This window comes from Antechinus flavipes, chromosome 4, assembly GCF_016432865.1.
Source record: "Antechinus flavipes isolate AdamAnt ecotype Samford, QLD, Australia chromosome 4, AdamAnt_v2, whole genome shotgun sequence".
In the NCBI taxonomy this organism is placed as follows: domain Eukaryota; kingdom Metazoa; phylum Chordata; class Mammalia; order Dasyuromorphia; family Dasyuridae; genus Antechinus; species Antechinus flavipes.
The window spans coordinates 442,830,529-442,852,739 of record NC_067401.1 but is presented as its reverse complement, the minus strand read 5'-3'; the positions used below and the strand labels follow the sequence as shown (position 1 = coordinate 442,852,739).

General features: G+C 37.5%; 1 protein-coding gene across 1 annotated transcript in view; it reads left to right on the top strand.

Moving 5' to 3' along the window:
- Positions 1–16,486, top strand: part of TTLL7 (tubulin tyrosine ligase like 7) — a 354,831-nt gene extending 338,345 nt beyond the window's left edge. The window contains exon 22 of the transcript XR_007953864.1: positions 16,246–16,486. The gene's annotated coding sequence lies outside the window, so the exon portion shown is untranslated. The remainder of the gene's footprint in view (positions 1–16,245) is intronic.
- Positions 16,487–22,211: the final 5,725 nt, after the last annotated feature.

Below are 22,211 nucleotides of genomic sequence, written 5' to 3'. Positions count from 1 at the left end.
CACAAATCATTGTGATCATTATTTTGCTCTTTGGACCAAAGAAAATTTAGTTCTGGAGAAGTGCTTGAGTGTCCCTGGAAAGGCAGCATGCATATTTATTTATGCTATATGCAGGTATGAGAATAAGTATGAGAGAGATGAATTATTTAGAGCCAATTAGCAGGAATGAGATTGTACTTGTCCATTCTGATGTTCTAGATGCTTCTACTTTGGTGAGATGATGCATACTTGGGGAAAAGAGAGAAAAAACCACTCACTTATGAATGTTGTTGGGCTAACTTCCATGAAAAACTAGTTGTGAAAGGGAAGCTAGCTCTCCCAGTGGGTCATTGGATTACAGGAGATTTGTTAGAGGAGATCAGAGGGATCACAGATCCTTGAAAGTTAGAGCCCAAACTTCCATGCATTTTACTAAGTAACAAGTAGCATCCCTGGTGACTTGCCTAAGGTCACATAACTAGTAAATAACAACCTTAGGATCTCCCTATAGGGCATAGATTATAGATTTAGAGCCAAAACTTTGAGGTGACCCAGTCCATGTGTAATTATTTTATAATTGAGAAAACTGAGATGCAAAATGAAATGATGTCAACAAGATGGGATGGCAGAGCCACAATTAACATCCATATCCCATGAATTCAAGACATGCTAAAATAAGCAGCATGATTAGCTAGGACCCATCTTCCCCTAAGGAGAAATCTCAGGTGGTTTTCTCATCACTTACTTGGTCTTTTGGAGACTGAACTTTTATCATGTGCAAGGGATTCAGTCAATCAGTCAACAAGTATTTAAGTGCTTATTATATGCTGGATACTGGCCTAAGTATACAAAAAAAAAAAAAAAGAAAAGGTAAGAACTCTGTCCTCAAGGAGTTAATATTCTAATGAGGGAGAACATGTAAAAAATAACTATTTATATGCAATATATTTACAGCATAAATTTCAGAGGGAAGTTACTGAGGAAAGAAGAGGGTAGGAAGGACACTGAGAAAACTCTTGTGACAAAGTATGATTTGAATTATATTTTAGAAGAAGTAAGGGAAACAGGAGTAAAGGTAAAGAGAGTTCTCTAGGCTTCAGAGATGGTGAGTAAAAAGGCACAGGTTGGAAATGGAATGACTTCATGGGGAAAAGCAAGAAAACCAGTGTTGTTTAAACTTAAGAGTGCATGTTGTTGAATCATTTTGATTGTGTCTGGCTCTTTATGACGCTGTTTGGGGTTTTCTTGGCAAAAATGGTCTGCCATTTCCTTCTCCACTCATTTTACAGATTAAGAAACCCAGGCAAAAAGGGTTAAGTGACTTGCTCAGGGTCACACAGCTAGGAACTGTGTAAGATCAGATTTGAACTGGATGAATTTTCCTGACTCCAGGTCCTATGTTCTTACTACTGGCCAAGCAGTACATAAAGGAGAGTAAAATATAAGAAGCCTCCTAGAATAGGGCTGGGCCAGTTTTTGAAGAACCTTAAAACCCAAATAGAAGATTTTACTTTTGGTCCTGAAAGTGATTAGGAGCCTTTTGAGTTTATCAAGTAAGGAGGGGACAAGATCAGACCTGCATTGTATGAAAATCACTTCCCCTCCCCCTACTTAATAGTAATTTTTTTTTCTAATTATATATAAAGGGAGTTTTCAACATTGGCTTTTATAATATTTTGAGTTCCAAAATTTTCTCTGTTTTCTTCTTCCCGACAGCAAACAATCTGATATAGGTTATACATGTGCAATCGTAGTAATCATATGAAAATCATTTTTAAAGCTAAGTGGGTGAATTGAAAAGAAAAGAGAAACTAGAAGGTTATTGCACTATTCCAAGCAGGAAGTGCTGAGTGCCTAAGTCTAGATGGTGGCTGTGTGAAAAGAAAAAGGGTCATAGAGGAGAGACTCGGTCAATGCTGAAAGGTCAAGAATCAACAGGAACAAATTAGACATGTGAGCTGAACTCCTAGGAGGATTCAAATGTGACATATAAGTTGCTAGTCTGGGTGTTGGAGAGGTCCACATTTTCCTCAATATTAATGCAAAAGTGGAGATTGAAAAGTTTCTATCAGAATCCCCTCACTCTTGCAGCCTTCATTCTTAGCTGGCTATTCCAGGGTCATCATAGATGCTCTGGTACCCAGATGCACCCACTGAAATTCAGGCATTGGTTCTGGTCGGTCTTTTAGTAGTAATTCTCTGGCCACATTAAATAGCATCACTGTTTCACGCTTAAGGGACTTCACACTTTATAAGACCTGAAGTGAACTATTTATCATCGATTAAGATTCTGGCAATCAAATCCCTATGGATTTATAGGAAGAATGTTAGCTGGATCCTGTTTGTCTGTTACACTTGTTCTATCAGCCTTTGCCCTTTCATACGGCGTCTGTGTGATTGCTTCAGATTGGCTTGGCAGGGATAGTGCTGAGTTCTCTTGTCTGTTTATGCATGGAAGGAGTTTGTTATAACTGGTGCCAAAGGGGTAGTGATCAGTTGAGAGAAAGGGCAGGGGCATTTTTCACTTTCATCCCACCGGAAACATTTCTGTGAACTCAGTATGGGAACAAAATTGTGTGCTGAGGAGACAGAAATGGACATGAAGAAGAGTAGATGGAAAACGTGAGTTAAAATTCTAGGAGGGATTCTCTCACTTCGGGAAAAAATACTTGCTGGAAGGAGGAGGAAGATATCAGTGCAAAGGAAAGTCTGGAGGCAATATAGTTGCACTAGCAATGAGGAAGTCCATCCTGCAGAGATTTTGGCCCTTTGCCTCTTGGGGATTAGGGGGAAAGGTGAGCTCTGGGAGAAGAATATCATGGCAGTGTGTCTCTGGAAATGGTAGCTTGGGAATGGTTGAATTATAGAGGCAATGGAGGACTCTGAGAAAGTGGTAGTCTCAGGGTATCTGAAATATGCCCCTCAAATGTTAACACCATTGGGATGGTCTTGTTTGTCCTGTGTTAGTTACTGGTCTGATCTAACTTCTATGTTAATCAATCAACAACATTTATTTTAAGAACTTACTATGTTCAAGAATTGCTAGGTTCTGGGAAAGCAGTAACAAAAATGAAAAAAATCGCTGCCCTGAGAGAGCTTACATTCAATTTTCTTTTGTTCACTTGTTCATTTGTCTAATTCTTTGTGACCTAGTATAGAGTTCTCTTGGACTACTGGTGTGGTTTGGTCCATCTTTCTCCAGTAGATTAAAGCAAACAGAATTTCACAATGAAATGCAGAAAAGTAGAAGTATTCAATGCGTTCTTTTCAGAGCATGATGCTATAAAAATTACAGATAATAAAGGGCCATAGAAAAATAAACTAGAAACTATCAGAAACTAAATGATCTAATTCTAAAGAATAAGTGGGTCAAACAATCAATAATTTCATCAAAGACAGTGACAATAATGAGACAACATATGGTATGCAGCCAACATATTTCTTAGGGGAAATTTCTTATGTCTAAGTGTTCACATGAATAAAATAAAGAGAAGATCAATGAATTGAATGAGCAACTTAAAAAGCTAGGGGGGGAAGTCAAAAGTCAAACAGTAGTTAAATGACTTGCTTAGGTTCACATAGCTAATGACTTATGAGACCAGATGTGGACTTAGTTTCTTGACTCCAGATCCAGAGCTCTATCCACTGAGCTATTTGACTACCTCTTTACATTGGATTAAAGAGACAATATAGATAACTAAATACAGAATTACCATATAGCCATTTAGAAAAGGAAAGAACTAGGAACTAGGGGTGAGAAAATCAGAAAAGACTTTCTATAAAAGGTAGTATTTGATTTGAGTCTTGAAGAAAAGGAGGGATTCTAAAAGGCATAAGTGAAGAAGAGGAGCATTTCAGACATTAGGAAGATAAATAGGATAGGATCTTTTGTCTTATTGCAAAATTGCACAATAGGAGATGGGGACTTAAATTATGATCTGGGGCTTGAATATGCCAATTGTAACTTTGGGGAAGGATAGCTAGCGGTACCCTACTTACAACTCTTTCTCCCAACCAATGGCACATTATGCTTCTCAGTAAGTTGTCATTAGTTAAGAAAATGGGGGAACCCCCCCCCCCCAACAGCCTAGAGTCATCAGGCAATTCATTGTAGCAAAGGTTTTACACTTCTATTTTACAACTAGAGGCATTAAGTATGCTTTAAAAAAAATCCCCAACAGGCACAAAGATGCCTTTTCATCAAGTTTTTGAGCATTCTTAGTGGCAGTTTCAGCAGCAAGCTATGGGTCCATTCCCTTTGGCTTTTAGGAAAGCTGCATTCCCAGGATGGACTCAAGGTGAGCCCATGGCATTAGAAGTCTACTCCAGTAGCTACCAGACGACCACATGTCTGTCTGACAGAGTTCCTCTAACATAAATCATACTTGGACCAGGTAGTGCTTATCATCTTAAAAATAATTATTTCCTCCCCATTGCTTATAATAATCACTTTAGACCTCTAATGTGAAATCTATTTCCTCACCTCAATTTTCTCTCTTCCATCAGGTCTGCACACGCTGTGGGGGCTCCTAGCCACTGCTGGGTAGCTGGCATTGATCCTTTTTCCTTTCTGCGGGGGGAATAAAGAGGCCTTGAAATATTCCCTTTGGGGTGAGAAATCACACCTCCTGCCCCGACAGCCACATTTATTCTTTCTTTTCTGTCCTGTGGAGGTTAGCTGGGCTCTCTTCAATAGCTGTAACCTTGGCCCCCTTGGAGCCGACTGCGTTTCATGGGCAAATGTAAAGTGTTTCTCCTCAAAAAGCAAGAGTATGGTATCGATGGGAATTATTATCATCATAAAAGAATAGAAGAAAATTCCCCAGCATCCCATTCCAAAATATCACCTATGGGAACAGGGGCAGTCCTTTGCTTTTGGATTTACTAGTCTTACAAAAAAATCCAAAACTTACAATAGCTTTCAAAGTGTTTGGCACATTGTAGACACTATATAAATATTGGATATTAATATTATTCTCATTATTTTTATTCATTTCTAGAAAGGTTGGTGATTTTCATGGAAAACAAAAGACCCGAACCAACAAGGGGGGAGGATGGCATAGCTGACCAAAGGTTGGACATAGAAGTGAGGAAAGTCTGCTTTCTAATTTCTCAGTCAATCAAAAAGTATTTATTGAGCACATACTGTGTATTAGGACAATGGCTGCTATGTGGTACAGAGTATAGAGAGCTGGCTTGGAATCAGGAAAATCTGAGTTCAAATTTGACTTCAGACATTTCTAGCTGTGTGACCCTGGGCAAATCACTTAACATTCTTTGCCTCAGTTTCCTCATCTGCAAAATAATCTGAAGAAGAAATTGGCAAACACTCCAATATCTTTGCCAAGAAAACCCCAAAATTGGACACAATTGAAATGACTGACTGATAACAACAACAAAAAAATGTTAGGGCAGCTAGGTGGTGTGGTGGATAGAGTGCTAGTCCAGTTGTCAGATCTGAGTCCAAATCCAACCTCAGACATTTATTAGCTGGGATCTTGGGCAAGTCACTTTAGAAGCAACGAGGTGGCTTAATCGATCAAGCCCAAGATCTGAGTTGGGAAGAACTGAGTTCAAATACAGCCTGAGACACTTCCTAGATGTGTGACCCTCAACAAGTCACTTAAGTTCTGTTTGCCTTAATCCACTGGAGAAGGAAATGTCAAATTCCTTCAGAACCTCAGCCAAGAAAACCCCATGGACAGAGAGATCCACAGAGTCACAAAGAATTAGACAGACTTAATGACTGAACAGGTCTAAAGACCAAAAAATTGTTCCTTTCCTCAGGGAGATCACCTTTTATCATTGTGTCTGATCAGATAATCTGTGTGGTTATGGGTAAGACATGTGACAACTTGACTCTTGGTTTCCTCATCTGTAACATAGGGATAATATTACCCTTTCAATTCAGAAGTAATAGTATATGTTTAAAAAAAAAACACTCCACCAATTAAAAGATTCTATCAGTATCGTTCAATCAGTAGATCCATATTACATTTAAACTTCTACTGTATGACCTAGGCACTGTGCTAAATAAATGATGGGGATATAAAAAGAGACAAAAGATAGTTCCTGACCTCAAGGAGCTTGCAGTCTAATGAGGAAGACAATATGCAAACAATTGCATACAAAATAGGCTCTCTTGTCTTTCTCTTTTTGTCTCTTTCTCTGTCTCTGTCTTTCTCTCTCTTCTCTCTCTCTCTCTTTGTTTCTCTGTCTCTGTCTCTATCTCTCTCCTCTTCTTTCTCTCTCTGTTTTTACTCTCTCTGTTTCTCTTCTCTTCTTTCTCGCCCTCACCCTCTCCCTTCCTTCTTCCCTTCTTTCCTCCCTCCTTCCCATTCTCTCTCTCTCTCTCTCTCTCTCTCTCTCTCTCTCTCTCTCTCTCTCTCTCTCTCTGTCTGTCTCTGTCTCTCGTTCTTGTTCCTGTTTTTGTTTTTATTCTTGTTCACACCTTTTCTCTCTGTTTCTGTCTGTTTCTCTCTCTCTCTCTTTCTGTCCCTGTGTGTCTTGTGTGTTTGTGTGTGTGAGTGTGTGTGTGTGTATGTGTGTATGTGAAATAATTAACAGAGGGAAGACATTAAAATTAAGATGGATTAGGGAAGGCTTCCTGCAGAATATGGGTTTTGAGTTGAGACTTAAAGGAAGCCAGGGAGGTCAGTAATTGGAGTTTTATTATATTGAGAATAACATAATTATTTAAAGAACCAAGAATCAAAGCAGTCCCACTTATTTTCAAGCTAATGCACCTGCTTTGAGTGATTTTATTAGATTTCTGTTTCCCAATTTGGACAGCAGCTCACTTCTGAGTTTCCCAAGTGAGGTTGATCCCTGAGGGCACAGGTATTGCTTTGTGTTTGTCATTATGTCCCTGACTGTTTGGGCCTTGCACGCAGGAGGTGCTAAATGAATGTTCATTGAATTAAAATGAATTATGTTTTCTATACACTCACAAGAAACCTTAGCTGAAGCCAAATTGGCTTGAGCATCCTTCCCGGGAAAGTACAGTCTAAGATCCTTCAAATTCTAGAGGCTTCTCATGAGAGAATTTGAATCTAACATCTGCCAAGGCCTGAGATAATTTTTAAGCATATAGAAAAAGTCAAATCCAAATGGAGTTGAAAAGTATGGCCCTGTTTTCCTATACTTGGCCATCTTATATTAATTCCTTACAGGCCTTATGCTAAAGTAAATATACAGTGATCTCTTCCACATCACAATTTTCCCTGTCCCAATTTTGCTGTATTGCCAATCAACATCAGAAATTAAGTGATAATTTTTTTTTTTTAGTGTTGTGGAAGCCACAGATTACCTGTAAAGGCTAGAAGACAACATAGGAAAAAATATGGAAACTCAGAAATATATAAAATATAGATGTAATATTATATAAATACCAAGATGTTTTTTATCTTTTAGTACCATAATAATTCAGACTTCTTCTCTGGCAAGGAAATTTTATACAGATTTTCTAGATTTTGGGGGTACTGTGCTCCTAACCCCGTTGATGTGAAAAGGATAACAATAGTTAAAAAGGCATGGCTCAAAAGCATAACAACCAGTCAAAAAAACCCAACAATCACTTAAAAAGTGATTGCTATTGTGTAGGTATGTACTTACAGTCTACAGGAGAGGCTGATTTAAAATGAAGGGGGGGGTGCTGTTCAGACCCCATTACAGATTTACAAAATATCCACTAGGCACTGAGGATGCAGGGGGAAAAAAAAGTGAAATAATTTGTATCCTCCAGAAGCTTACAGTCTACAGGAGAGGCAATACATATATACAGACATACATATTTATCAGTATATGCAAAACACATACAATATAACTTGGGTGGGCACATTAAGCATTAGAATCTGGGGTATGGGGGATCAGGAATTCGAGAAAAAAAAATCATAAAAAAATCATAATAGAAGGTAATGCTAAAGATAGGATCAAGGGCTAACTGTGATTATAGGATCACAGGTAAACTATTGGTTTACAGCTAAGAGGGACCTTAAAGGTAACTGAATCAAATTCACTTTGCAGATGAGGAAAAATGAGGTCCAGAAAGATTTGACCACCCAGCTAATTAGTCACAGAGTCAGCTTTTGAATCCAGATCCCTTCATGACAAAACTGTCGCTCTTTCCATCAAACAATGCTGTTTTCCAATTCAGCCTTCCTTCATATTTTCTCCTCCTGGTGAAGCAAAATTGAATTTTTACACTGGCTTTATGGAATGACAATTTAGTCCTAGACCATGAATCAGAGGCAAAAGATGAGAGCATGAAGGGCAAAAAGATCCATACTTTTAAAGACCCTCCTCAAATTAAAGCTGCTCCCCTCTGTTTCATTGCTATTTTAGCATGACATCAAAGTGGGAACCTTTCAAAGCTACAAGAGAGCAGGAGGGGACTTCTTTTCATGGTGACAAGGGGCAACTTTTACTAAAATCTGGTTAGTTTGTGAAATGTTTTGTTCTTTCTGATTCAAAAGGGAAAGAAGTACAAGAGATAGAAGGGGAAATAAATCAGGGCAGTGGATCATGTCCCTAATGGCACGGAAAGATCAATTGATTTAAAATGAAGGGAGGGGGCACTGTTCAGACCCCATTATAGATTTACAAAATATCCATTATATATGGACTTTTGACATGAGCCCTCATCTGCCTGATATCCAAAGCCGAGAGCTGACAGTTCACATACTGAACTTGGGGATTAGTTGATAAATTAAAAATCATTTTAAAATGTCTTTAATATTAAAATTGATAATTGCTCTGTGGGAAATGGCTTTCTCCTGAACCCACACTCTTTCCTGCAGCGCTGAGCAACAGCAAAACTACAGAGGAATGGGAACTGTCCATTATTCACAATGATGGATGGGCAAACTCATCCTTTCATTTTTGCTCTTTGGGTCTCATATATTTCAATTAAATAGAGCAAATTCTATCATTTGACACAAGCATCCATGTTGTCACAAATATTTTGGGAGGATCTATAGTATTTTCTTCAGAAAGAAAAAAGAAAAAGCCACTCATTGGTTTCTATTTTTATTAGTATGTATGACTCAACATGAAAAGTTCTTTGATGATCTCTAAAAACCTCCTATTCTATCTCTCTGAGATTCATCCTTCTTATCCTGAGCTGCTACCCCGGCTCTTGTTCAAACAGTGAATAGGTCATTCATGTCTGTCCCACAGTCTCTCTTTTTAATGCTTACTTTTTAAAGTTCTATTTACATGCTTTAGGTCTCAAGAGACTTAATAGATTACCTATTTTAAGGACCACATAACAAAGCTCTAGTCATAAATTTAGTGACTGTATCTGAGACTAGTAGCATTTCTTTTTCAGTGGACTTTCAATTCCACAAACATTTATAAAGCACCTACTATGTATAGATAGGCAACATGGTATAGGGACTTGAGGACTGACTTTGAGTCAGGAAGATCTTGTTCATGTGTTCTCTCGGATATAAACCTGGGCAACTTACTTGATGTCTCAATGCTTCAATCTCTATGACTTGATATTCTTTGGTGGAGGGGGTTTCCACATGAAAAGCTTTCTGTGTTGATAAAATGAAACATTCAGATGCCCCTTCCCCCCTAAACCAACCAAGCTTTTGTGCAGGGTACTGATGGATGAAATGATGATCCCATAAGATAGAATTCATGCTCTCATGGAGCTGTGGATAGAATAAAGAGGATAGTCACACAAACAATAGATAGTGAAAGGTGTGTGTGTGTGAGAGAGAGAGAGAGAGAGAGAGAGAGAGAGAAAGAGAGAGAGAGAGTAGGGAAAGAGAGATGGACAGAGACAGAGATGAAGAGGGAAAATGGAGGAAGGGGAGGGAGAGGGAAAGAAGGAGAAAGAGACAGAAATGAATAGATAGGTAGATATAGAGCATTTAAATACTTAATTTTATTAAATTAAAATTAATTTATATTATTATATTACATATAATATATAATATATTAAAATAAATAAAAAAATTTAAAAATATTGAATACTTAATATGTGCCAAGTACTATGCTAAGTATTAGAAATACAAATTCAAGCAAAAATAGTATTTGCCTTCAAAGAACTAACATTTTAACAGAAAGACAGCAAATAAAGGACACCTGAAAAGGAGGTTGTATGATGTAGAGATTCTGGACAAAATAGTTTTGTAAGTTCCCCTACCAAAGAATGAGTTTGAAGTTCTTTTGGAGAGATGAGGAGGATAGCCAAAGGGAGGCAGCTTGGTGTGGAAAAGGCTTTAAAGCTGCAAAGTTCTTTTCATATGTCATCTCTTCATTTTCACAACAACCCTGCGAAATGCTATTATTGTCCTCATTTTACAGACAAGGAAACTAAAGTTAAGTGAAGTGATTTGAATTTAGTTTTTACTGATTCTGAGCTCAACACTCAGGTCCTGGGTCACCTAGATGATTCCATGACATGGAAATGGCTGGGAAATGATGTAGAAGTCTGATTCTAGAACCAGGGGAAGGTGAATATACTATTAAAAGGTCTTGAAGTCTGGGGTTATGAAAACTGATTGAAAAAAAATTGAGTCATTTAGTCTGGAGAAAAAATTTGGGTCAGGGATGGTTACATTATAATAGTTTCCAAGGGTTATAATATAGAAGAGGGAATACAAATTTTTGTGTTCTGGGTAAGAGGACAGAACTAAGAGGAATAGAACACAACATTAAATTCAGGCTTGGTATCCAGAAAATCTCCTTAATTATTGTAATCCTCTAAAAGAGGAAGGCAGTAGTGTTGGAGGCTATGAGTACCCCTTCCGATGAAGCTCTTCAGCAGAGGCTGGATATCTTGTAGAGAGGCTTCTTGGTCAAGGAAACACTGGGCTAAGTGGCTTCTGAAATAAATTCTGCCCAACCTTTGTAATTCTGACTGATGGCAAGTAGTACAATTTTTTTTTTTTCTGGAATAGAATATGTGGAATAAAGAAGCATAATGGAAAGCTGGAAAGTTAGGGTCATTGTGGATACCAAATTAAGGAAGCAGAATTTGATGAGGTGGAGGGGAAAGGTCACTAACCAATTTTACACAGAGGAGTGATGTGAATTTATGCATAGGGATGATGATTATGGCAGGAGTGTGAAGGTTGGATTCAAGAGAGCAGAGAATGGAGACAGAAAGACAAGTTAGGTTCAATCAGGTTTGTCATAACGTCTAATACTGTTAGCCCTTACGACAAACCTGATTTAATTTGTCTAATACTAGGTTAGAGACAAAGGAAATAGGAGGACAAAGGAAATGGAAGGAAGGGAAATTAGAAAGAAATTGGGGATTTCAAGCAAATTGGATTGGCTACAAATTGTGACTTGTGAGGAAGAGGAGAGATTCAGAGCTGGCACTAAAGCTTTGAATGTGGTGGGTCTGGTGATGGTAGTGCCATTGACAGAAATATTAAAAGCATAAATTTCAGTTCAATCCAATATTGATCAACTTCCCTTTATGTGCAGGGTTGGACTGTGAAGATAAAGAATAGGCAAAATTTATTTTTTTTAATTGTTGGACTTAAGTTTGCGGTATTAGCATAACATGGCACTCAAGATGTCCTACTGACAATTGAACATCAGAAGATTTTAATTTTAAAGATGGAAGGTAGTCATCTAATCCAATCCATTCATCTTGTATACAGGGGGAAAAGTTCAGAGAAGTGACATGATTTGATCAGTATCATATAGGGAATAAGAATGTAGCAGATAGAGGGCTAGACTTAGAGTCAAGCAAACTTGAGTTCAAATCTTCCCTTAATAACTTAGTAGCTGAGTATGACCTCGGCAAGTTACTTAGCTTCTGATTCTTACTTTCCTCATCTGTAAAAAGGAATAATAGTAAGTCTTATAGGATTATTTCAAGGATCACATGATTGAATATGTATAAAGTACTTTGTCAGCTACTACTACTATTAGTGCTATTGTTACTATTTGTATTACTAGTATTGATACTATTACTTTTATTGCTGCTACACTGTTAATACTACCAGTTACTGCTACTGTTACTATTATAGTTGCTACTGCTGCTGCTACTACTACTACTATGATTACTACTATTACTATTCTACTATTACTATTATTATTACTAATAATGGTACTACTTAGTATACTACTACTGCTGCTGCTGCTATTGTTATTATCACTACCACCATCACTACTTAGCACATTTTCTACTTTCCATTTTGGATCTAGAGGTGGAGAGAAAGTAGAAAATGATGACATAGACTTATAAGTCATTTGATTAGATCTGAGAAATGAGTCGTGGATGTAATTGAAATTTTTGAATAAAAAAGGAATGAGAAGAAAAAAATATGACCAATATACCATGAGGAAGAACCAGAAAAGTTCTGAAGAGGGAGAGATGATGGTGAAAGATTTTCCAGGCATGGAAATTTGCAGCAGTCTTTGAGTACATTATTATATTTTATGCTCATAACAATACTGTGAAATGGATATTAAACATTATCTGCATCTTTCAGATTATGCAGTTCTGAGAGGTTAACTGGTTCACCTATAGTTCCACAGATAGTTAGGTGAGTAGGATTTGTACTAGGTCCAAAGGTCTGCTGGCACTTGGTTGACAGTTCTGAAGAGCCTGTTATTAAATCTTCAATGGGAGCATGGACACTTCAGAAATCACCAAACTACAAGTCACAACTTGATGTATTGTTTAGCTGATTGTCTAAACCTATGAAAGTGGTGGGGGAAAGTCAATAACTTCAAAGTATGCCTTGAATTTTCGAAGAACTGGTTCTTAATCATTTGCCAGAATTCCCTTGCCTAGTCTCTTCTTAACTCCAAGAACATCATTCTGTCACTGTTAAATTGAATGAAATCACTTTTTTTCTGATTGCATATCTACAGTTGCCCACTGTCTAATTCTGATTTCATTGCTGTAGATCTTCATATCTTCATGTTATTAATATATTGTTATCTCCTCTACAATGTGCTTTATTTAAATTTGAATTAGTTTGTCTTGAACCCCACTTGATCCTACCAAGAACCCAAATTAATAACTTGAGAATCATACATGACTCTTCCCTACTTCCTACTCCTCTGTCCAATCAGATGCCAATCCTGTTGATTCTACTACATTCATGTCTTAAGCATCACTTCCATTCTCTCCCTCATTCTGGGCCTCATGACACAGTATATTATATACTTTTCAAACTGGTCTCTGTCTCTGATCTCTGCCTTCTCAAATTTATTTTCTACACAGCTGCCAAGTCACTGGACTGTGTTCAGTTCCTTGTAGATGATAGTCCACCTCCTGCCTGAGTTCTCTTTATTTGTATATATCATCCTCCCCCATGCTTGAGATACCTCACATTCTCACTTCCCTCTTTCAATTTCCCTGGCTTCCTTCAAGATTCATCTCAAATCCCATCTTCAGCATGATGCCTTTCCTTGTCCCTCCAGAAGCTAAAGGCTTCCTCATCTCAGACTGTGTTTTTTAAATACGAAATTTGATTTAGCCATACCTCCTTTCTTCTATTTATAAATCTAATTATTTGAATCTAGGTGTAAAAAAGTTATGTTTATTACACTTAATTTTTTCCAGTCTGATATCCTGGCAATATAAGTATTTCTGGATCCTGCTTTTGGCATACATTTGAGATTCCTTTTAAATTTGATAAGCATGAATTGCTTTCTTTCTCTCTCTCTCTTTCTTATTTTGAGACAATTAGAGTTAAGTGACTTATCCAGAGTCATACAGCTAGTAAGTGTTCAGTGTCTGAGGTCAGATTTGAATTTAGGTCTTCGGGGCCAGTGCTCTCTCCACTCAATCTCTACCTGTCCCTAAGCATGCAATTCTCAATTTGGATATGGATGACTTCATTCAAGTGTCCACTGGAAATGTTAAGAAGAATACAAGGCTAAGGAAAGATCCCTAGGCCATTTCATGAGAGACATCCTTCCAAGTTGACATGGAACCACGCATGACTCCTCTCTATATTGCAGGCTCTACTCTCCTTTTGCTTTTCCTTTTTGAAAACTGAGACATTAATATTTCTCTAGTCCTAAAGCTTCTGTGTTCCTATATTTCCAATTTTTCAAAGATCACTAATAGTGGCTTGCTGATTCATCCACCAGTTCTGAGATATCATATATCTAGTCCTGAAGATTTGAACTCTTACGGGGCAACCAGAAGCTCATTATCTAGAGTCTGTAACCCTATTTTCTACCTCTCTCTCATTATTTCCTATCAATTCATTTCTCTTACTGGATTATATTCAATTTTCAACACTAGGAAGATGAGCGTCGTCCTAATTTATTGGAGTACAGGGACACTGTCTATTGGTAGTGTGTGTGTGTGTGTGTGTGTGTGTGTGTGTGTGTGTGTGTGTGTGTGTGTGTGTGTGTGTGTGCGCGCGCATGCACTTGTGTGCTGTGTGGCCTAATACATTAATTAACATTGCAACAGCTAGCCATAATCCTGGGCTGCAACTGCTCAACCTCCTCATTTTTAAAGTCCCCATTGCAGGGGATGGGCCATGTAAAGAACAGGGAATGAGCCGTAGAGGTGAAGCTTTTAATGACACACTCTGTAACGAAATGGCACTCTGTGGGTTCACTTATTAGTAACCGAGCTTAAGCAGCCATGTCCCACAGCCAGTGTGCCACTGAAGACCCAGTGTGACCTTTGAATTGTCAGCTCGATGTGAGAAAGAGTGAGTGTAGCAGAAAATGCAGAAACAGCAGCATAATTTGGAGGTAGGGTGTGGGGGCGGGAGATTAGTGCCAACAGGAACAATTCCTCTAGTTGCTATATTTCTAGTTTTCTGTGAAATTACTCTAGAAACCAGAGCTATTTGCAGACTCGGCTAACCCTGCACTCCATGGGTTTGCATCTGATTTGTAAACAATGGGATAAATTGATTGAAAGTTGCAGGCTGCTACATGACAGTTGTTGGCACTGGAGGGACCACCAATGCCCTTCCAGTTGGAAATAATTATGTACCACAGATCCTCTTTGTGTTTTCCAGGGCGCTGAGATTTTTAAACTTTATATTCAGGAAAATGATTTATGGGAGAAACATTGATCTCATACAGATGTCTGCTTGAGAGTTGGGGGGAAATGAAAGATAGGAGAGTACAAGTTGATAACACTTTCCATTTCTAAAACCTCATTCGCTCCAGCAGCTAGCCCTAAGCCCTTTGCCTCTATTATTGCATTAATCTGTGCAATATTCCCATGTCACAGAGATGAGGTAAGTGTCATTCTTTTCATTTTATAGGTGGATGGTCAGGGCCATAGTGTTTTGTACTGATTTGTCTAGTAAATGAGCCAGGACTTCAACCTAGGCCTTTGGATGACTAGGTTAGCGTTGCTAGGTCAGGCTGTTTTCTTAAATGGGACATTTAATAATGAAATTTCCCTTTACAATACCTCTTTAACTTTTCAGTAATGATTCATGATTTCTACGGAGTTGGAGCTCTGTCAGCTCCAGCTTTTCCTAGGGGCTTGCTAAATACAATTTCTCTTCTTCCCCACATCCCCAAATGTTTCCCTATTCCTCCTCCCACGTTCTCTCCTTCAACCCCACCTTCTCTTGCCTTCCCACTACCTCCCCCACAAGCACATGCAAAATTCTGTTAATAAAACCAGAAGACTTTTCTAGGTGACTGCATCATCAGACACTATGTTACTCAATAACTCATTCTCAGTACCGACTTAACCCCATTTTTTTAGTGATGTAATTATTTGGCGAGTAAAAGATGAAATGATTGTAGAAGCTTGCCAGCATTTGGAACCTTTGTTTCCTCAATCATTTCATCTATCACCCGCCACATTATGAAAAGGGGGATTGATCAAATTTAAAACAGCAATTTGGGTCAGAAAGGAATTCCAAAATATTTATTTTGTAATACTAATAGAATTGTAATGGAGGGACCGAGCCAGTGAAAGTCTGTTCCTTGGTATATGCAGTGTTCTCAGTCTACTGCCAGTCCAGATGTAGACTTGTTGAGCCTGCTTTTGGTAATGAGTGCTGGAGGATATCTTTCCTTCCTTGCTTTTGAATATGTACAGGTATCCTCTGACTATTTTTCTGCTTCTATATTTATTGCATGGTAACAGAGACTCTTCAATAGCTATCAAGCTGGAATTGAGTATAAATGTAAAGATTTCAAATGGATGAACTCTTGTTCCTTGTGGGGAATGAAGCAGGAACTACTATCTGTCACCAGGTAGAGGAGAGTCCTTGAGCTCTCTGTCCCCATCTGGCCACTCTACCTCTCATCTTTCTCTGATGTGTTTTATTTTTTTCTTGATCTTAGGTGAAGGAGTATCAGAGACAAAATGGACCAGATTTCACTTCTGTGTACTTCAAAAATTTGGAAGTGCCATCTCAAAATCTCTTCAGCAACCAGCAACTATGCGCAAGTCCAGTAAAAACATAGCCTCGACAAGCTACCTTCTTGACTCAGGCCAGGAATACATCAGTCTAGCAGTTTAAATATCATGTCCTGCAAACAATAAAGTAACTTTCCTATGTATTGTGCCTAATCCCAAAGTAAATTTGGTGTGGAGAATACTTTTTGTAGCAACTACTTAAAGTCTGAACCTATTCTCCCCAGAGAGTGAAGTATGTGGGAATGGAGAGTGGACCCCCAGTTTGAAATGTTTTGATCTTTGCTATGGCTTAATGATAAATATTCCTTTGTAAAAGCTAATTGATGAAAGGATATCATGGAGATATGGCTGGTAATTGATGTAGAAAGGAACATATTGATTTGGGGTTCATGAATAATATTATTAGAAATTCAATCCTATCCCATAGAGTTACCCCTAGAATACCTAAGAGGGAGTGTATAACACTGAAGAGGGCAGTGCATAACACTGAAGAGGGCAGTGCATATCCTTAATCTGGGAATCTGATCTCCTAGTTCATCCATCCATCCATCCATCCATCTATCCTATTTAAATCCCACCTTTCACAAATGAGGATTTAGACTCAGATCCTTTGATTCCAGGGTCACTGCCTTTTGCATTTTAATTATATATCAATTGATGTAAAAGTACTTCAATGTTTTCAAAGCATTTTACATACTTTATTTCATTGATCCTCACAACAACTCTGTTAAGTGGATCCTATTAACATTTCAAATTTTACAGATAAAGAACCTGCCATTATCCCATTTTCAAGTAAGGAAACTGATGAGGAGATGAAGTAATTAGCTCAGCACCGAATAGCTAGAAAGTTTCAAAGGTGATTCAAACTTGGTTTTGTTTCACTCTAAATCCAATACTGTTTCTATGATATACTTACTATATTACATAGGTAAAGCATACTTTTTTGTTTTGTTTTGTTTTGTTGTGACCTTGTAGTAATTAACTCATTTCTTCCAGATTCTAAAACAATCTTGCTTACTTCCTGTCCCTTTCCCATCTTTGAATACCTAGTCATGGAGCTAAGTGGTAATGAAAATGGGTTTCATTAAATAGGAATCCTACTTATTTTCTCAAACCACTATGCTAATAATCTTCCTTCTCAATATAAAGGCTTAAACACATACCAATATAACTAGCTTTTTTCAGCTTTTTTTTTTTTTCCTAAGGAAGATTATTTCTCAGGGTTAAAAATATCCCTCTTCAAAATCCAGGACTTTGTTATTAGAAATGAACACCCAAAGTATAAGAAATTCCCCTTCTCTGTCACAAGGGAATAAAGACAGAAACCGCTACTCTTAAGTCATTCCGTTTTGAAAATGACCACAGAGAAGAGATGAAGAGCTAAAATATTTCCTTGCTAAAGCATGAATTTTGCAAGCCCTTATGAATAAATAAAGATGGTAATAGAATATAAATATAGTTTATGGGTATATGAATATGGATATCGGAAATGTACTCTTTTCCTTGAAATGTACCAATACATGCATAGTACTGAAAACTTCTACTAGGAAGTTCAAAGAAATCTCACCAGAGTCATTCATTGTGTAAACACAAACTGGCAGTCCTGAGACCCAAAAGTTGAAGCCTTCTCTTCCTTGGTTCTGTCTATAGCTTTCCTGGCTTCTTTCAGCAGCTCAAATTTCATCACCTATAGAAGGTCATTCTGGGACCTCTTTTTTCCCCCTATTGCTAGTGCCTTCCCTCTGACTTTACCTCTTATTTACTTTGTAGATATCTTTAGGAACATATTTAGTGCCACATTGTCTCCCCTATTGTGTATTTTTTAAGGACAGAGACCATGATGCTTCCTTCATCTGCACCCCTAGAGCTTAGAACATGTTTTGTACATAGTAAACACTCAGTAGAGACTTGTTGACAGACTAACTGGATTTTCTCTCTTTGGGGAGGATACCATTACAGGATCTATGTTGGTGGGCAAAATCATCTAAAGCATTTTACATCTGAAGCCAGGAGTTTCCAATTGAATGTGGTGCTATTTCTCTGGAGATAAGTTGTGAAAATAGCCTGCTTGGTATTTATCTTGACATTCTCTCACAGGCTCCATCTCTGTTTCTTCCTTCCCCTGTCATGAAGTTGGTGATAATCAACAAGAAGGCAGTTGTGACTCTTGGAGCTCTCTGGAGCTTTTAGCTCTGGGCAAATGCAAATGTGCAAACACAACAGACATAAGTCTAGAAATTTCTTTCCCCAAGAAAGAGATGATGTTCCACTTGTCAGGCAGTCAATCTGAGTGTAAGTTCTCTGGAGGGTTCTCAGATCTGAATACATTCATAGGCCTGATTTACTTAATAATTGGGATCTTTGGTAAAACGGAGTTTCCTTGAGGATTGTTGCTCAGGTCATCTCATATGCTACTCAAACAGAGCACAAAGTTACCGAAATCTGTAATGTAAAAAGACATAAAAAATAAGGTTCTTGGGAGAAAAAGGAAAAGAAAAACCCACAGTGGGCCAAAAGCTTAAATATAAGTTAAAGTATTCCACTCTCCCCACTCTCTTCAAAGATTTTAATGGACTTTCCTGTTGATTAGATTAGCCCATAGATAAGATCATAACATCCTTTCTGAGCTTTATAATCTTGATTACTATAATAATTAATAATGATGCTGATGATAAGAATAGATAGATAAACAATATCTTCTAGCTTTCCATTTTTACAGTGTCTAAAAGAACTTTTTATTTTCTAGGAATAGGATTATCCCCAACTTCAAGCTGTGATTCCCTAGATCCTAGGTTCCAGAAGATCCATGCTGTTTCTTTCATAATGGTATCTTGCCTGCAAAGTCTCTTGTCTTCAATTCATGTTGTGCACAGTTCCCAAAAGAAACACTCAGAAGGACTGGTTACAACACTGGTTATGGCCATCACACTCCATGCGACTTGAGCATCAGCATGACAGCATTTTTAGAAGACAATAGCTTCTAACTCCATTATTTCACTCATTCAGCTGTTCCTTGCTTACCACATGGTAATCAATGGCCTTTGAGTTATGAGACTTCTGTTCTTCGAGGACTCTTAGGTTCTTAACTTCTGCCATTTTGGCCACAGTTGATTCTTTGTTCCTATGAATACTTAATTTCTTTCTCTGCTTCAGAAACAACATAGTTTCTTGATCTTCTCACTTCCTAACTACTTTACTTTCATGTTCTTCCATGGATTCTCATTCTTTTTCCAATCCCTTTATATGTGTTATCCTCCAAACTTTTGTTTGGGACCTCTCCATTTCTTTTCCTACTCTCTCTCCTTTTGACAAACTGATACATGACTAAGACTTCACCTCCATGCAGATGACTTGTCTCAGCTTCTCACTGCAATCTATCCTTCATGCAAATCAAATTAGTAAGCATTTATTAAGTGACCATTGTAGGATAGATACCAGTGCTCAGTACTATTCCCTGTCTTCAAGGAATTCACCATAAAATTAGGGGAGGCTGAATGCAAATAGGTACAAATAAGTGCCAATAAGATAAATACAGAATAAATCAAGAGATTATCTCAAGGGGAAACAATGACATTGAGGATGACTGGAAAATACTTCTTTTACATGATGGGGAATAAACTGAAATTTCAAATAAGGCAGGGAAACCAGGAGCAAGAGATGAAAAATGAGAACATTTAAGGTATGGAGATCAGCTTGTGAAAATGCAATGTCAGAGATTAAATATCTTATGAGAAGAATAACAAAGAGGCCCAAGTCACTGGATCTCAAAATACAAGGATAGGAGTTAAGTATAATCCAAAAAGACGAGAAGATAAGAAGGAGCCAGGTTATGAAAGCAAACCAAGGATTTTTATTTTTGATCCTGGAGGTGATGAGCCATTTGATTTTATGGACTAGTATCATAGCCTGGCTATAAAAGGCATTTGTGCCCACTGTGGCACAGCATCTTATGAGCTCCTCTAAAGGAGTATCCTTGTGCAGTCCTAGTATAATTCTTCTGCAAACCTCATTAGCATTTTCCTTAGCAAGTTGCCTTATCAAAATGTCTGTTACTGCATTTTCCCCATTTGTTCTTGTGATAGCTGTCTATATCTAATATATAGTATACTATATTTCTAGTATACTATATCTAGTATAGCTGTACTATACTAGTCAATATAGTAACATGGTCAAACCTGAAACTCTTCTGGTGGTGACGTTCAACTAAATATTATTGGTATCTCAAATTCTCTTGGTATTAAATGGATTATGCAATTGTCAGGAGGTCCAAATACTTTTATGTATAATATTTATTTAAAAAAAAAACAAAAACAACCAAAACCAAACCTTTTCAGCAAGCTAGACCTCATCTCCCATCAAAAATCCAATTTTCATGACATTTTGTAGATATTTATATGAACTAATACATAGCCTTTAAAATAATTATTCATCATATTACACTAGGAAATTAGTTTTTTCCTTTTGATACTTAATATCTTTTTCTTGTTCTATTTAGAAAACTGTGGGGTGCCCTCCCTGTAATAATTTAGTACTAGTTCTTTTTAATCATTATTAAAGAAGGACAGAATGGTATAGTACCAATCACATTATTTATGGATTATAAAAATAATGATTTCTTCACAACTTCAAGGATTTGCAATTTTATTTGGGGTAGGTACTCCTTCCATCAACCAATCCCAATACAACTTGAATTATTTTCATGAGCTGTTTTGACTGAAAAATATATCATTCTGTGACCAACCTGGTGATGGGGCTCAATGAAAATTGTTAGGCTGGATCTGAGATCACTGACATATAGGTCGTAATAAGGACTTTATGAAAAAAAAAAGTTTTGTAGTTTTTTAGGATCAATTTAAACTTGGGCTTTGCAGAAAGAGGCTTTGAAAGCCCAGGATTACTTCCATGCATCCTTGAATCACTGGATTAGTACTTTATTGAATTTACAGATGCATGGGTTGTCTAGATTATAAACTTCTTCAGGATAGGGGGTTTTTAGTTTTGTCTTGGTATATTCCTAGTGAAATTTCTTGCACATAGGAGGTACTGATTGATCAAATATCTATAATAATAATAAAAAAGAACAATTCTAGATTTAAACATCGATAGATAACTCCAACGTTTATTTTTTAGTTTAGTTGTATCTCACACTTTGAGACCCCATTTGGGGTTTTCTCAGCAAAAAATATTGGAGTGGTTTGCCATTTCCTTCTCCAGATTATTTTATAGATGAGAATCTGAGGCAAACAGGGTGAAGAGACCTGCCCATGGTTCACCATCTAGTCAGTGTCTGAGTCTGGATTTTATATTCAGGATAAATTGGGAAATGGAAAAGGTTTTTTTCTGTCAAAAAAAACAAACAAACAAACCCTAATGGGGTCATGAAGAGTTGGACACGACTGAACTCTGGATTGCCAATGGCTGATAAATGGTGTATCTATCTGGAGCTGAGAGATACAATGAGAATAAACTATAGACACATTTAGGAAAGACAATTTCTCTCTGATGCACTGACCCTCACATCCCAAAAGACAGCTATAACTAAGCAAAATATCATGAGGAATCCACAAAGGGAGAAGGATATTTACAGGAACCAGAATAGCCCTTTGCCACATAAATTTTTTTATGTGCTTCATAGCTACTTTGCTGAGAATTTGAACTCACTTGCCATACGGGAGAATGTTCTCCTAGTTGGGTGGGAGTAAGATTTCTATAACAATTGTCTTTGCTGTATCTTCTCAGGAAATAACTTTTCTAAAAGCTAATTAAATTTGGCTGATAATCAATGGAAAGCATATATAGTATTTCTAGTACTAGAAAAACCCAGCTCCTCAGGATTAACCTTGAAAACTACCCTTGAGGAACTCAGCCAACCAATTCAAGCTGGAGTTGT